Raw genomic sequence first — 16,965 nt, forward strand, 5'->3', positions numbered from 1 at the left:
AAATAAATGTAACCAGCCAAGGAACAATCTATTCTACCAGCTTACGTTTTATTAAGGACTTTTTTGAACAGTTTCCTGTGCCTACTCACACTGTGAGAAGGGATATACTCGTATATATTTCAGAATTTTGTTTCTAACTGCAGCTATTAAGAACCCTGCAGGCGGAATCTCGCTTCACATTCTACTTTTCTAAATAGATCACATGCCAAGCAGCTGACCCTGGAGGAAACTTAATTATTGTTTCTAGTCATTCTCTGATTCATAATTGTCAAGCTTCCTGAGGAAATAATTATAAGTGTAGTGTTGTGGTTAGACTGTTAGATTAAACCTGAGGGGACTCCACACGGCTAAGATATTTTGTTGCCTGAAGTAACACCACCCTGCTAGAGCCAACACTTAAAAGTCTTGCTAGAGCAGGCATCCCCAAACTTCGGCCCTCCAGATGTTTTGGACTACAATTCTCATCTTCAATTCCCATCTACAATTCCCATCTTCCCCAACCACTGGTCCTGTTAGCTAGGGATCATGGGACTTGTAGGCCAAAACATCTGGAGGGCCGCAGTTTGGGGATGCCTGTGCTAGAGTATTTGGACACCAGTTCCTGCTTCCATCTACATGCTGCCTCTCCCGCCCCCTGGTTCCATATGAACATATTTATTATAGGACTTTTTCTAAGTCTTCAACGCATTAAAAATATTATGTCAGTGTATAATATGATGAGTGGCTCTAGGATCTAGTAAAAAAAAACACCTACTTTGAAGTGAAATTGTATTCCTGGGAAGCCCATTGAATTCAACCCCCTATCCTCATACAGAATAGTCCACACAATAAAGCTGTATTTAAAAAATACATTTTTATTACATAGGATTTTGGCCTACTTGGAAATGTGTTATAATTGGGTTTTGTTGTTGTTGTTGTTTTACCTGCCTTTGTTTTATTACTCTCAATTTCATTGCCATTTTATTGTATTGTATTATGCTGGAGTGCCTGGCGTGCTATGGAGTGCCTGGCGTGCTATGGTCCATGGGGTCACGAAGAGTCGGACACGACTAAACGACTAAACAACAACAACATTATGCTGTCTTTGTAATGTTGCTGTTAGCCACCTTCAATACCATTCAGTGGAAAGGTGGCTCGCAAATGTAACAAATGAATAACTCCCTTTTGCTGACAAAACAAAATAAAAAATCCTTCCAGAAGGATTATTTTTATTTCTATTTTGTTTTGACTGCGTCAGACCAACCCGGCTACCTACCTGTCCCTTTTGCTGACTTTTATTGGGAAAAGGGGAGTGGGAGGCCAACCTTATTGATTTTCCTTGATCTCACAGTATTTGGTGTCATTGACTACAGTGTCCTTCTAGACTGCATTGCAAGCTTCCTTTCTTATCTGCAGGACCAATACCAGAGAGTTGCGCAGGGGGGCTCCTTGTTCATGTCCTTGTTGCTCAGCCCCATGGTATTTCTACTAGGGGGTTCTGCAAGGCAACATCATGTCTCTAATGTTCTTTAATACCTATATGAAATTGTTGGGAGCTGGGGATTTGGTGTCCAGTATCACCCATCGCGGGTGGCGCTGTGGGTTAAACCACTGAGCCTAGGGCTTGCCGATCAGAAGGTCGGCGGTTTGAATCCCCATGACGGGGTGAGCTCCTGTTGTTTGGTCCCAGCTCCTGCCAACCTAGCAGTTCGAAAGCACGTCAAAGTGCAAGTAGATAAATAGGTACCGCTACAGCGGGAAGGTAAACGGCATTTCCGTGTGCTGCTCTGGTTCACCAGAAGCGGCTTTGTCATGCTGGCCACATGACCTTGCAGCTGTACGCCGGCTCCCTCGGCCAATAACACAAGATGAGTGCCGCAACCCCAGAGTCGGTCACGACTAGACCTAATGGTCAGGAGTCCCTTTACCTTTACCACCCATATGAACGTGACGCCCAACTCCATCTTTCAGTTCTATTCTAAATCAGAAGCGCCATTCATAAGTAGGGTCAGGCCAATAAATGGAGACTGTATCCTGACGAAACAGAGGTTCTGTTGCAAAATGGTTCCTAGGTGTGCTTAGCATCTCACCATAAGGGGATAACAATTGCAGAAAGGATTCTGTGTGTGTTCTCAGCACTTGGTACTGAATCTTAGGAAGGTCTGAAGTAGAGCCAGTGTGTATGGAGACATTGGGAGCATGTTTTGCAAAAGCACCTTTCACCTCTGCTTCAATCCCTTGTAAGTTCACCCTGGCTGCCTCATGAGGTCTAGAGACTTGTAGAAATCCACAGAAGTGTATAAAATAACTTACATGCTCTTCATTTTTGCTCAGGTTCTGTAAACGTAGGCAAGCAAATGCTGAGTTCTGAAACAGAATAATTCTATTGCTTTAATGGGATTACTTCTGTACTGAAAATCAACCACAAATAAACTTACATGTTTTGGTGCATCATAGCTGGAGTGCTCCACATTTCGGCAGGTTTACATTGATTTATGTAAAAAGCATACAGCCCTTTATTAAAATTCTTTATGCCAGTCAGGAAAACACACACACACACACACACACACACACACACACACACACAATATATTGTCGGCAAGTATGCTGGAGCACTGTATCTAAAAATAGATGTTTATAACAGAAAAAGCAAATCTCCTGCATTAAAAATAAATTATACAAAGCACCGTTTTGTATACAGTATATTGTTTTAGTTTTGACAGGGTCTAATGCTTGCCATGTTTATGTCTTCACATAATTCCGAGGATTTCAGAGAGGCTAGGGTGCTAAGAGGCAGGATACAAAGGAAACAGGGAGCCAAGGACATTAAAACATTATTGGTGTTCTTGTGTTTTATGGGTATTTATGGTCTGACTTTATGATAAACTTTATGAAAGTGTGGATTATAAATATTTAAATTAACAAAAAGCTGAGGGAAAGGGCACAGAAAGACCCTCAGTGGTGGATTGCTTGCAAGTAAGAAGGCAAGCTGAGAGCTGACTGAGGTTGGTGGGGCAGTGCCCTATTTTCCCCAATAGACTAGTCTCCACAGAGTCTCTGAAAGGCATACAAGACTGAAATATAGATTGAGCTTCTCCCCAAGGGAGGCCCTTTTACTTTCTCTACCATTTGAAGGTTTTGCACACCTTCTAGCAAGATTTGAAAACCCCAATGAGTTTGTTACAGGGGATTTCTCGGCAAGTGTGCCTTCTGCATCTATTTCTGATTTGAGTATTGCAGTCATTTCCCCTTCTAGGACCGAGAAGTATTGTGCTGAGGGAAAGCTTCATATCCTTGACCACCATGTTATTTACTTCCATTACATTTGCAACCTTCTGTCCCTTTTAGCGACTGTAAACTAAAAGTCAAAGCAATTCATGATATGGCAAGCATTTGGATTTGCTTAGCTAACCTTTCTAAGGTGTGTAGAAAAACTCATCTTGCTCTGTTTTAAAACTGGAACATGGATCAAGTCCTTTTGTTGACTTTCTGTGTGAAACTGGGCCAGGTTTACAGGGGCAGATTAAGACCTTTCTAGGACTCTTAATAAAATAGGCACCAGCTACCACTTGTTTAATGAACTCACGGTCTAGAAGCTTGTTCTAGAGCAGGAGTTGAGTTTCATAGCTAAACTTCAGTGGAAAGTCCACACAATGGCTTCCTTGTTGAGGCTTTATAATCTGTTGACATCCCTCTTCAGGCGTTCAAAGTGATGTGCGATAGGAGCAGCACAAGCCCAGCCCCCAGTGTCCTCATCCCCACAGGAGAGCTTCTCAAATTGAGCACCAAGAACTGAAGGGGGCTTCCAACCCTGTTCAGGTGGGTACAGATCAAAGCTTCAAGAGACCAGGGCTCCCAGTCACATGAAGGCAAAGTGTGCTCATCTGAATGCACTGAAAGAACCCTTTCAGACCTTCCTGCCTAATGTGGGAAAGTCAGGGCATTGCTCTTGGACAGGAATGTATTGCCTGAATGCCCAAACAGGGCCTTAATCAAGTGTGCTGTAATGTGGGAACTCTCGTACACGTGCACTGATCTTTGAATAATCCTGGCTCTCGAGCTTTGTTAATTTGCTGGTGATGTACAATCCTGGATCCCTGAACTTTATTCACTGGTGGCCTTCTTTCGTTTCTGTGTGTGTTACTGTAACTTTGCAAACCTCTAAATCTGGGATGGGGAACCTCTGAGGCTCCAGTTGTTGCTGGACTACAAATTCCACAATCCCTCACAATTAGCCACGCTGGATGAAGCTGGTGGGAGTTGCAGTCCAACAAATTCCAAAGGGCCACAGGTTCCCACACTGCTGTACTAAATGAATGAGATTTCCTCTCAAAACGAAGTCAATCCTAAATGGGAGAGAATTCAGAGACTTTCACACATACATGCACACACACACACACACATTTATTTTAAATCTCTTATGCATCAGAAAAAGGAGTCCACAGTTCCCTGGAACTTTCCCTGTGAACCTCTAATCCTTCCTAAGGCTTTCTGGGATTGCCTTTCCATCCCTGAAGATGCAGTGAGCCTGTTTTGTTTGCAGAGGGAGAATGATGAATCCTCTCCTTTGAATGTAGGGAAATATCTTTGCTGTTGACAGTTGCAGCTGCCAGACATTGCCATTGTGCCACTAAGGGCTTCCCCAAGCAATGCGTAATGAGGGCAGAGGCCCTGAGACTTGGCATTTTGCAGTCCTGCTTCTGTGAGCAATTACAACAGCCCTGTATTATTATTCAGACTGTACCTACGGTACTAAGTATCTTTAATCAATCATGCAGATGCAGCAGTTGCTTTTACAAGGAAACTGTTCACTGTACACGGCTATACAACTTCAGATTGGGGTGGGGGATGCCTAACCGGTGGAAACTAATTTGAATTAAAGCTATCTATTTATTGGTGTGTATGTAAATCCTCTGTCTGACTTTTTGAGCAGCACAGCTAAAAAGAAGAACACACTGGGAGACGTGTTTGCAGCATTGCAGGCTGCTGTGTTTTGCTTTCCATTAGCTCTGGGTTTTACTAGGAGTTGCCTAACAGAAACAAATTATGATGGAAGCTGCCACATTTCATAGATAAGAGATCTGACCAATACTGTATTGCAAGTAAAACATCCAGTCAAAGGAGATGGATATGGGCTTCCATTACAGAGGAACTCATGAGAATGAAGAATCAGAAGAGCATGACATTGAATAGAGATTTGAACCCTGATCCCCCAGGTCCTAAATCTGACACTCTAACCCAGGCATCCCCAAACTGCGGCCATCCAGATGTTTTGGCCTACAACTCCTGTGATCCCTAGCTAACAGGACCAGTGGTTGGGGAATATGGGAATTGTAGTCCAAAACATCTGGAGGGCCGAAGTTTGGGGATGCCTGCTCTAACCACTACACCACACTGGCTTCCTAGAGTCCTTCTGATATGGGGCAGCTCTATAAATTAAGTAGGTAAATCAATACGGGGGATGAAAATGTCACTTAAAGATGGATCTGAAATATTTTTCTTGATGGTTGAATTTGTTTCATTATGAATTGTGTCATTTGATGTTTTAATGTGTTGTAAACAACTTTGAATTTTTTTTCCTTTAAAATATAAAGTGGTATAAAAATGCAATGAATAATGATGATGATGATGATAGAATCCCTCCCAGTTTGCATATTGTATACAATGAGAGGTGAACAGAATCATTTCTGTGTCTCTTATGGCGGGATAAAAGCTCACTATAATATTAGTGTTTATTTTCTATTGTTTCTTCTTCTTCTTCTTCTTCTTCTTCTTCTTCTTCTTCTTCTTCTTCTTCTTCTTCCTCTTCCTCTTCCTCTTCCTCTTCTTCTTCCTCCTCCTCCTCCTCCTCCTCCTTTAATGATATTTGTGTAATCTCCCTGACATATGTAAAAGGCAACAAATTAATCAATTGATTAGTCGGCATTATACCCCACTTTTTAAAAAACCACGTCTGGGTCTCAAAAAAGCTTGCAAGATAATATATAAATTAAAACTACCTGAAAACATATCACCCGTATATGACTCTCCTCCCTCAACTGTTCAGGATGCTACCAGGAGGATGGAAGTGGATGGTCAGAGCTCCCACAATTCATACCATTTATAGTCAGCACAATACATTACTCATTGCTGGCTGCACAAGTTGGTTCTCAGAAAGAGAGAGAAGAGAGAGCAACTTGTACAATTACAGTCTGTCTGAACAGGAGGAATAGCATCTGCCCCTGCTTCTCTCTTTGGATATGAGGGAAGCAAAGGGTGAGTGGGTGGGGTAGAGGGGGGTGGGTCAGGATTATTGTTGTGCCCAGCAGAGTGGTAACCAAAGCAACTGCCTCAAGTACTCGGCAGCAATCCCAGTATTGTCAAGAAAAAGAAGACCTAACTCTGCCTCTTGAAAGGAAATTACGCAAATTCTTTTAATAATAATCATAATAACAATCTTGTATTATTTTCTTTCCTATTGGTAAGAATGCTTTGTTCCACTATAATAAGGGCAGTATAAGAACAGCAAGCAATAACATTGGCCTCATCTTATTCCCAGAAACTGTTGATGCAAACATGTACGTATATTTTCTAAGGTATGCGGGTGGCACTGTGGTCTAAACCACTGAGTCTCTTGGGCTTGTCGGTCGGAAAGTCGGCAATTTGAATCCCGTTGCGCCAGAAGCGGTTTAGTCCTGCTGGCCACATGACCCGGAAAGCTGTCTGTGGACAAACACCGTCTCCCTCGACCTGAAAGCAAGAGGAGCGCCACACCCCATAGTCGCCTTTGACTGGACTTAGCCGTCCAGGGGTCCTTTACATTTTACCTTTGCCTTACATATATTTTCTCAGCCATTTACCCAAGTTTCCACTTACAGACCCTCAAAGTTTCCCTATTTTCCAGGGACAAACCCAGATTTACAGAAGTCTGCCCAGTTTCCGATTTGATCCCAGAATGTCCCGCTTTTCCTTAGGATGTTTTACATTTTCATTGGGGAAATGTTGGAGGGTACGGAGTGATGCACCCCACCCTCTGAGCCAAAGAGCTAAGTAACTATACAACCTTTAGAAGATATCTGTATAGGGAAGTTTTTTAATGTTTAATACTTTATTGTGTTTTTATTTATGTTGGAAATCGCCCAGAGTGGTTTGCGGCAATTGGGACATGACATAAATAATAAAAGTGTTGTTGTTGTTGTTCTTGTTGTCATCATCATTATGGAATAAGACTCCCTATTTTCATCAGGGAAATGTTGGAGGGTATGCCTTTACCCTAAATAATAATAATAATAAATTAAAAGCCAAACAAATCCATAATTATAAATGCTTGACAATCAAATTGTCCTTTTGAAGGTGGGATTTTCTTGTTGATGAAGTAAAGGAAACCACCAGAGGGAGCTAAGTTTAAAAAAAAGGCCCAGTTTCTGCTTTAGGCCTAACTGAGCCTTGCCACTGCATCAAAACCCAAACTTGGAGAAAAAATGGAGGAGCAGAGCAGCATGATAGACCTACCCGTATCAGTGTGTGTGTTTTTCAAGGTTTTTTTTTTTAATGGAGGGGAAGAACCTGCTTTGCTTCGCCCCATGTGTTGTTATAATTGGTTCTGCTCAATTTATTTTTATTATGTTGTGTTTTGCCTACCGATTTCCTTTTCAAAACTTCCAGAGTAGATAATCATTTTATGGTAACCATGTGCTGGTCAGGAAGCAAATTCTATTCGTTACTGTCATTCTTTGTTAATCGTAAGGATCCCCACAAATAGGAAGTGGAGGGAGGGGGGGATCTCTTTCATAGCTACAGCTGCCATCTTTGATGGAATACACAGAACCTGAACTCATTCATGCACCCTTCTGAAAACTGCAAAGTCATATACTGTACTTTGGTTAGTCCTGGCCAAATTCTGTATGCTAACATGGGCTTCAAGAGTCAAGTGAAATCATCACAAACAAATGTACTTACTGTATATTACAGATACGGGTTTTGTTTTCTCTTTCCTGATTATATTGCTTGGTTGTGACCATTTTTCTTGCATTATACCTATTTAAAGCTGAAATAAAAATATTTACACACACACACACAAAATAAATAAATGGTCAAGTGAAACTTGACAGCTGCTGCAAGACAGGCACTGAACCGAGTTTGGACTGGCAGTTTTTGCATCTGTTTGTAACTGGCTTTGCCATGCAGTTTTTTCTGTGGAAATGTCAGATTCCTAAAACAGAAGGAAGTAAAGCTACGGGAGGAGAAATGAAGCCACGTTTTTCAGGAGCAGCCCTCTGTTCTTATTTATTTTATTTTATTTCATTTATGAATGACTTCCTCGAGCTATTTAACAGTAAATCCATTGATTAAAAAACATATATTAAAACCAATTTCAAACCTGATACAGGTTGCTTTCTTGTTAACAGCAGCATTTGGAAGACATTCAGTACATTCTGCCCACCTTCCATGGCATTTCTAACGGTGGCACCTCTCTAGCAAAAAACAAACCCCCTTTCCATTAAAGGTTTGGAAAGAGAAGGGTACACATTGTTCTCCCTCCCCAGTGAGTCTGTCCAGGATCATACTGCCCTTCTGAGATGCTTCGTTCCCTGTGCATGATTCCCTCCCTTGCTTGCTTGCTCTTGATCAGCAGATCCAGCTCAGCTTTGGATGCTAGTAGATGTGGGAGGATCTTGTTCATTAAGAATAATGAAAAGGAGAAAATGTCATGCAATTGGCAGGATCTGTACAATTCCCACCCCCTCAAATAAAACTCCCATAAAGTCAAACCCCTAAACCGACTCCAACTTTCCTTCTCCTTGTCCAGTTATTCATCTTCAGGCAGCATTTTGTAGCCATCCTTTAAAGGACTGGTTTTAACAGTGATTCCTGTTCTCTGGTTATGGGGTGTAAGTCTTGGAACCTATAGCTGTACTTTGTAGATCTGGTTGGCAGCACAATGAAGACATTTGGAGATGTTAGTAGTGCTGTGCTGCCTACAAAAAGGTGGAGAAATTGACTGGAAATGTGTCCTTTGGGAATGTCCTTTCTCTTAAAATTATTATTCTATTCTACTTTTCTAGAATGCTATTTTTCATATATATATATATATATATATATATATATATATATATATATATATAGTGTTGGAGCTCACCATGAATTTGTCCTTTGTCCTTTTATAATGGCCATGTTGCCCACCTGAGAGGTCTGGAAAGTTCTGGTTGAAAAAATGCCCTAGATGTAAGCCCCATTGATAGGTTCCCCACATCTCCTTCAAGTACAAACATAAAAGTTATAATTTCTTTCTAGGAAGCTCTTCCTTAGGATCTTATAGGATCTTATTGTCTTCCATTGCAAAGCATTCTTCATAAGAGCTTCTTGACTGTTACTCCGAAACCCTTAAAGTGATCCTGAGAGAGGCCTCAAAATTAAATGGGGTTCTAATCGAAATGTAAAAAAAAGGATGGTAATGACTTGTCTATGGACATTTTAACAAACCATAGAAGGACAAGTCATTTTTATACTTGGTGGTTTCTTTCCAATAGAATCAAGGGGAATTCCACTGGTGAATGGAATTTGTTTATTGCAGAACATACTACTGGGAAATGCAATGTGTACGTGTGTGTTTGGTATCCCATGAGAACTATATACAAAAGCAAATGTAGATGTGAGTTTAAAGGGGCAAGCCTCTTATTTTCTTGGCATTTTACTGCCCACACAGCCCAAATCGTGTGTGGTTTGTTGTTGTTTCTTTACTGAATGAGAAGTCTACAAAATTGACTGTCCTGGCATTCAAGGCAGCTGACTATTAAAAATGCTAAAACTAAACATCAAGGTTGGAAAAAGCAATGTTATGAAATGACACACCAGTCACAGGTGATTTGTGGTCTTCAGAAATTGATGGCATGAGCTCTCATGTTCTAGTTTGCTGGTTCATTACCATGGATGGTCAGATCAATTAGGTTCGAATCATTGGTTTGAATCATATGACAATTAATTGTAGCGCTGGAATAATGTCACTCTGCTTCCCCCTTTCCAAGTAATGCAAGTTCTATTGACTAAATGGGATTCAAAAGTGACGACTGAGTTATAAACAGAAGTATTTTGGGGGAAAAAAGAATAATTAGAATAGAAAATATTTTCTGAAGGATACGAGCAAACCTGCACGCAACGTGAAAAAGCTGTGCTTAGCAAAATGTTGTTGTTGAAATTAAAGTATTCCACCCGCCCTCGCTTGCTTTGAGCCAAATTCTCTAGCCATGACAGTCCCTGGATAACGTGGATTCTGAGTATGGGATATCAGTTGTGTGGTGACTTGGAGAGGTGTTCATCAAATGTACATAAACTTTTAGCAGTGGACAGTCATCCTTCATTCGTCTCAATCCAATTTCTTTGAAGTATTTTCTAAATCTCCCTGCTCCTAATCCTGGGTAGGAAATTAAATTGAGTGTTTGCCTGACATCAACATATTGAGATTTAGCTCCTGAAGTAATTAATTTGCTGCCCATATCACTTTGAGGATCAAGTCAGAACTGGCTCAGGAAACCACATGGTTTGGGAGTCACCTGTTTCTCCTCATATCACCTCTAAATCCTAACTACTACTAGACAGTCTATTAAGGCTGCAACCCTATGGAAACCTGAGACACTTACCTATACACACTTACTTCTCAGTAGATGTATATAGGACTGCACTGAAAAATGTTGGGCCAACTAGCCCTGAAGAGTAAAAACTCTGGCCCACCTGTGGGTGAAACCGTGATTCTCAAGATGAATTTTTCGCGAAATGAATTCGTCTTGCGAGTCACCATCAGATCACAAGACGCATTCGTCTTGCGAAAAATTAGTCTTGCAGGGCATTCATCTTGCGAGGTACCACTGTAACTTTAATCCAGGTCTAGGCTGCCCAGCATTTGGAATGATGGTGGAGGCTGCAGACAAATTCATGCAATTCATGCTGAGCAGCTTCTACTGATAAACCAAACAACATGTAGTCTGGTTAATATACACACTGACCTGGGAAAAATTGCAACAAAAGCACTATAAATGTCATTTTGATGAGAATTGGGTGTAGAATAACATATAAAAAAATTAGACAAAATTAGCTGACAGGAACACTGAGAAATCGTGATTTCAAAATGGCCAACCTGCTGTATTTATTTTATTGTATTTTGATTAGTTTTCTAAACTTGATTGTGTATATCCTATGTTTTTCAATTGTTACCAAACGTCAGGGAAAATAATACAAAGTTGTCATTGATCTAGTTATTAGGCTAAATAATTTCTGTATTTAAATGTTTGCTAAAAACTCTCATCTCTACCTGGAGATGCTGGGGATTGAACCTTTTCCGTAGGGCTGCCATGCACCTGGAATTTCCTGGACATAGTCAGGATTCATCCGTCAAGAATGGCCTCCGGTGGAATTTTCGAAAAGTGGCTAAAATGTCCAGGAAAACCTGGTCGTATGGCAGCCCATATCGGAGGTGTTGATTTTGGGGCAATAGGCAATATGGCAACTGTACTTTTGTGTACAAAGCAGATTCTCTGTTGCCAATATTTTTTTTTCTAGTTCAGAAGGTGAGGGACCTGTGGCCCTACAGACATTGTTGGTTTACAACCCCTAGCATTGGTATTGGTCATGCTGGCTGGGGTTGGTGTATAACAGGCATCCCCAAACTGCGGCCCTCCAGATGTTTTGGCCTACAACTCCCATGATCCCTCGCTAACAGGACCAGTGGTCGGGGAAATTGGGAATTGTAGACCAAAACATTTGGAGGGCCGAAGTTTGGGGGTGCCTGGTGTATAACTTCCATTTGGTTTCCCCTTCTTTAGTGCTTCATAGAGAGACACTGAGCTTTCTCTAAAGACGTAATCACTCAGAACCATCGCTTGACATTTAAGAGCTGGTGCCTTGCCATGAAAACTGCAATGCACACAGTAATAATTTCAGAAGAGAGGCCCGCTGGCTTTTGTAATATGTTGCATGGCAATAAGAAGCACCGGACTGTATACAGATCATAAATAAACTGTTGTCCAGCAACCTCATTTAAGGCTCTTTTCATAACTCTGTTGCTTTAGTTTTCAAGATTAATGATAACTCCAACCTATCAACTTATTAACATCTGCTGCACATTTTCAAAGCAACAAATTAGAAGCTTGAGATAAAGTTCTTTCATGTTCTAAGCATTCTATTAAATCTTTAGTGCACATGTCCTGAGGTTTGGGTTCTGAGGCGTATGACATTTCCACCTTCCCCTTTTCAGTTCTAAAATTATAAAGTGGTTCCTCCCAAAGCCCAGAATACCTCCCTATTTTTCTAAAGTTTAAGCCACTCATCATGGAATGGAAACTTTTACAGCATTTGCTGTAACTTCCTGCTCATCTCATCCCTATAAAGGTGCTGTGGATTATCTCAACAATGTCACAAAACGTACACCTATTATGGGTTACGAAAACAGAGACAAAGAAAAAATAGTGCCAAGAATACAGGGAGAAAAGGAAAATTACCTTCTATGTCACATTTCAGAAAACAAAAGAACTTTTACTGCTGTAATAAAAATGATTTAAAGCAAACACAAAGCTGTCCAATTATGGTTATGTAATTACAGTCTAGTGGAATAAGTGTGCCAGGTTAACAAGGGGAATCTTTCCAGCCATTCTTAATTGTGAATTTAAAGACCTGTTGCCTCTTCGTCTTCCTAAAATCAGTTGGGTACGTCCTGATGCGAAGCTTAAGTCGCCACTGATTTCACTTGTGCCTTTGAGAAACAGCCTGCACTCTCCCATTCAGAGAGTGCTTCCAGGTGGGAGTTTCCTGTGGAATCGGTGCATTTGGGGCTGGGTACACAAAACATTCTTGTCATCAAAATGTCAGCGTATACTTTTTAAACATTTTATCTGAATTTCTCCTTCCTGCGGAAAAATCTGATTAGTTAAAAGAACATATCTACACCATCATTGGTGTGGAAGCTTGTTAATGCATTTTCCTGGTATAGTGGTACCTTGGTTGTTGAACTTAATCCATTCAGGGAGTCTCTTCGACTTCCGGAACCGTTGGAAAATCAAGGCGCGGCTTCTGATGGCTGCAGGAGCTTCCTGCACTCAATTGGAAGCTGTGGAAGCCACGTCAGAAGTTTGGCTTCCAAAGAACGTCCGAAAACCACAACACTTATCTCCGGGTTTTAGATGTTCAGAAGCCAAAACGTACGAGTACCAAGGCGTTTGAGAACCAAGGTAAGATTATACACCATTTTCCATGTGGAATTCTCCCCACAGAGTCTGGCACCTTCATTATACAGCTTCTGGTGAATGCTGAAGATGCGCCTCTTTACCTTGGCTTTTGAGATGAGAGCCGCATATTTTTAGGACCCACTTTATTTCTGTGATTTAAACTGTTTTTAATATTGTGTTTTAATGTTATAACCCACCCTGGGTTGGCATCCATCTGTCTCGGGAGACAATGAAGGAGTGCGTCTTTGGGGGCGAGGTCAAGCTGTTGGACAGTTGCAGCACCTGCTGTGGCCGTAGAGACCAATGCAGGAGAGCTATGTTTTGTTGCAGCTGGGGCAGATGAAGGCGTCCAGTTGTGCTGCTGCAAATGCACCATGGCGTTTCTTCTCTCTGCTCTCCTTGCAGCAGTCATTCCTCCTCTGCTCACTGCTGTGGACACACAGCCTGACTGCGTGCTTCAGCCATTGCGTTCATCTGCAAGGGATTCCCACACAGCGGAGTTGATGTTGCCAGGCTTCATGTCATGTTTGCAGACATCTTTGTAACACAGATTTGATCTGCCAATTGGCCTGGTGCCAGTAGGCAACCCACTGTAGAGGACTTCCTTGGGGATCCTGCTGGCTTCCATTATGTGGGCATGACCAAGCCAGCGTAGATGTCACTGAGTCAGGAGTGTGAACATGCTGGACCTTAGAATAAAGGATGGGTAAATATTATGTTTAAGATTATGATTATTGCATGTGGAGATGTTTTGGTGGGTGATTTCTATTGCCACACCCCTACTTCTGTTTCCTCCCCACCTGAGCAGAAACATGCCCATTTGTTTCCAGCACCCCCCCACCCACTAAATTAAAGACTATTTCCACCAATTGTCACTTGCTGAAGGCACATCAAAACTTCAGTAACCAAGTATGAGGCAGCTATTCTCTCAAAATCTCTGCACACTAAATATGGGGGATAATCTCAGAGATTGTAATCACATCAAACTTTTTGAAAAAATAATACAGTACAGAGGTATTGAAGTATACTGCTTTCATAATTTTGGTATTTTGTTGCTGCTGCATTTGGGGTGGAGATTGTGGTCGTGTTGTTAATGGCTATAGGGACCTATTGAACATTAGTAAGTTGCTGGGATATTGCCACCCACTACCACCTAATAATAATAATAATAATAATAATAATAATAATAATAATAATATATTTATACCGTGCGCATCTTGCTGGGTTTCCTCAGCCACTCTGGGCGGTTTCCAACAGAAAAATAAAATACAATGATCTATTAAACATTAAAAGCCTCCCTAAACAAAGCCTCCCTAAATAAAAGAGCCAATTGATACAGCTAAATATGATGCTTTTGCAAGAGCGCATAGTTCATTTCTTAAAAAACCAAATAGAAACTGATATTATTCCCTCCCACATCAAATGTACAAACCTTCATTTTGCCAATTGTGCAGCATAGTAACTGAGATCTGGTCACATTTTGCTCTGGTGACATTTTTCTTAAAAGATGCATGCACACACAGGTACAGAAATATCTGTGCACGCTGCATGTTGGTGTGGACTGCAAATGATGGAATAGCAACAAATATTCTAGCCATATTCACAAATGCACAATCCGTCAAAGTCAAGCACTTTTTAAGTCCCACTGATTTCAATGCAACTTAACTGCACCTGTTTAAATCACAACTTAAAAAGCAGGTACTGCTGAGAGCAACTGGACATATTAATGAGTGTGTGATCACAGCCATTAGTAATGAGGAATAAAAAATACTGATTCATTACATGCAATCCACATGTTGAAATAGGCTTCCATAGCTACGTCTTCTGGAGCAGGTGTGCAAAAGCCTCCTGCATGAGGATGGAGGGCTACATCCAGGAACTGACCTGTGCTTGTCTTCCGTCCGTCATGGGGATTCCCACATGGCAGCCTCTGCACTTGTTTGCACGCCAGGCAGTCTGAACTGTGGGCGTGGCAACATGTGCACAGTTTTTCGCTTTGTTCGCTACTGCTCCCTTGTTTTATCGATTGGCACAGATAGGCTTTCTCACCATCTGATTAAACTGTTGCCAAACGATAGAAAGTTCAAGCTAAGGGACAGATTAGATGCCCTGGCAGTAAACCTGCATGTTCAAACGTGGTACAATTCCAGTCATGTAGAAAGAAGTGCTGGAGTGTCGGTTTGAGCAGCAGAGGGATGTGCAAGCAGCGACAGGTTCTTTTAGACACATGTAGAAAACCACAGATGAAACAGCAATGTGATAAAGTAAGGTATATTGTTATTCAGCCCTGGGTTTTGTCATAACATCTTTGGCTGCAATCCTACGTATACTGTTGTGGGAGAAAACAGTGGGGCTTCTTGAGTGATTATCCTTAGAACTGTGCCGTTAAAGCAGTGAATGTGTGCTTTTATATGTAATATTAGGACTACTTGAAGTTGAAAGATAGTCCCGGGACTATCCCTGCTGAAACTATATATGTCTGGGTTTGAGCAGTCAGTCCTTGGATTGCATGTGAGCCAGGTGTCCTCTGCCTTCAGTTCCATGATGAAAGAAAGGTGGGATTTAAATGCAGGAAAACAAATGGTTTTATTTACAATCATTGGTAGCTCACCCTCCCTAGATAGTTCAGGCAGGGTAGGTAACAGCTATAATACAAGAATGTGATGGGTAGCTCAAAGCGTGCCAAGGAACGTCTGCTTGGCAGTTGTCTGCGCTCCTGCTTGGTTGCTCTGACACACTGCAATAGGGGTGCACAACATCTTAACAAAGGAATGGCTGGTTTGGGTGGAGAATGAATCTGTGTTTGTCTGCATTTTAATGAGAAGCACCCTAATTTGCACTTCTGAACCAGAACACGAAGTGGAACACAACTATCTTTTGAAATTTACTCTTTTCTGAATTTTGCAAAGCAGTTCTTCAGCTAGACAATATGCATAGATAAGGCATTTATTAGTGTGAAATTTGCACTTAGCACACACACACATCTTAGTGAAAACAACACACACAAAATTCCTTGGAATTTGTTTGTTTTTTTAAATGCCAATTGCTGCAGGAATTGGAGAACTGAATGTAAGATTGGAAGAATGAGACTCTAAGAGAAACCGAAATGGTCACATTCTTCCATCCCTAATGGCAGTGACCATTTCTTTCACTGCGGCCTCATATCACTAGGGAAATGTCAGCCATGTCAAGGAGCAATACATTACTGTGGGTTTGAACTTGGAGTCTGTTGTTGGCAATGCAGAGATCAGAGGTGCTGCGTTAATTTAGGCAAGTACCCTTGCCAGCCATGCCAATACCCTTTAAAATAGACAAAGCAGTAATTAAAGTAGAAAAATGCTACATACTTGACCCCAGCCAAGCCTAAACAAGAAGCTCTCAGAGTTATTCTTCAAAACGCTTGAGCGCAGACTTTGTTCCATGGGTGTGGGACGACAGCTTTGGATGTTACAAAAAAGCAGTGACAGAGCAAGTGTGAGTGATTTGCACTTCCTGTTTTCATGTTTCCAGTATAATGTGCTGTCTTTAGGTTATGTACTGTCAAGGGCTCCGCAGATCAGAGGGCACACGAAAAAAGAGAGGAACCAAAAATGGGAACAAAGCAACAGGATGCAATTAAGAAACCTATATGTTTATTTTTATATTTTCAACACAGCCTTCCTCCAATGAGTTTAAAGCATACAAGGTTCCCCCCTGCCTCTGCTCTCTTCACAGCTAATTGCCCTAATGCTTATTCTCCTTGTACCCTCCTTTTCACCCAGTCTCCTACATTACTTCTTCCCTCTATGCAGTA

Source organism: Zootoca vivipara, chromosome 3 (assembly GCF_963506605.1).
Source record: "Zootoca vivipara chromosome 3, rZooViv1.1, whole genome shotgun sequence".
Lineage (NCBI taxonomy): Eukaryota > Metazoa > Chordata > Lepidosauria > Squamata > Lacertidae > Zootoca > Zootoca vivipara.